Here is a 1,059-nt window from a genome sequence, read left to right on the forward strand (position 1 = left end):
AAAATGTTCAGGAAGTAAAACAGAAATCCCAGTCTCCAGCTTTGTGAGTCTTTAGAAACTCTTTGGGAAGTGGAATTAGAGGAGAATGAAGGAATGAACTGTCCGACTGAGCAGAGACAGTCCAGACACCGTCCCCTTGTTTAAGAGGCCGGGAGATTGACTCTGATATTCTCGGGACATGAACTGATCTGAGACATTGAAAGGATTCTCTGCACATCAGGAATTTAAACCTCTTCTCGACTCGGGACCAATGAGAAAATACGGGAAGAGGCAAGACACTGAAAGGCTCGGAGGGCGATGTCCCCGGTGTAAAAGGGCTAGTTCCTCGTGACATGGATGTGCCTGCAGATGGTGGGATCAGACTGTCCCCATGTCTCCACTACGAATGTCCAAGGCTTTATTATGGATAAGTAAAACTGACAGAAGACAATGGTAATTCTGGGCGGGTCATGTTGAATTATGAATTGAATAGCAGCTTTCTCAAAGAGACTGTGCAGGCGATTTTCGGGTCTGTCTCTGTGGCGCAATTGGTCAGCGCGTTCGGCTGTTAACCGAAAAGTTGGTGGTTCGAGACCACCCAGAGACGGAGTGCTTGCTATTTTCTCTTTTACCGCGTTCTTGGCTGCGCGTTTTTAATGGTGTCAGGAAAATGTTTCTCGAACGGAAATCTTCTCCACTGAGGAAGCACAGAGGGGTTTCTGAATTGACTGAATTTCTAACGTAAAAGACTGTGGATGCTGACAGTCCGAGACAGAAAGAGAAACTGCTGGAGAAACCCAGCAGGTTTGGCTGTACCTGGATAAGGAAACAAAAAGAGTTCTCAAAAAGGTTTTCTCTGATTCTCTTTCCACAGATGCTGCCTGACCTGCTGAGTTGCTCCTGCAATTTCTGGTTTTGTTTTTAACTGAATGTCCATGTCATCTTTCGGGATGAAACACCCAGACTCGCCATTTGCAGATATTTAACCCTTTCGAAACATGTGAAGTGATTGGATTCAAACAAACTCTGCAATGATTCACTCTTTCACAGCTCCACGGGCAGAGAGACCTGGGAAATGAA

General features: G+C 45.7%; 1 non-coding gene across 1 annotated transcript; it reads left to right on the forward strand.

The window, feature by feature from the left end:
* The first annotated feature begins 512 nt into the window (after positions 1-512).
* trnan-guu lies at positions 513-586 on the forward strand. Its single transcript has one exon. It is a non-coding gene; the product is annotated as a tRNA-Asn (tRNA).
* Positions 587-1,059: the final 473 nt, after the last annotated feature.

The sequence above is a fragment of the Chiloscyllium plagiosum genome, unplaced genomic scaffold (genome assembly GCF_004010195.1).
Source record: "Chiloscyllium plagiosum isolate BGI_BamShark_2017 unplaced genomic scaffold, ASM401019v2 scaf_25630, whole genome shotgun sequence".
NCBI lineage: Eukaryota > Metazoa > Chordata > Chondrichthyes > Orectolobiformes > Hemiscylliidae > Chiloscyllium > Chiloscyllium plagiosum.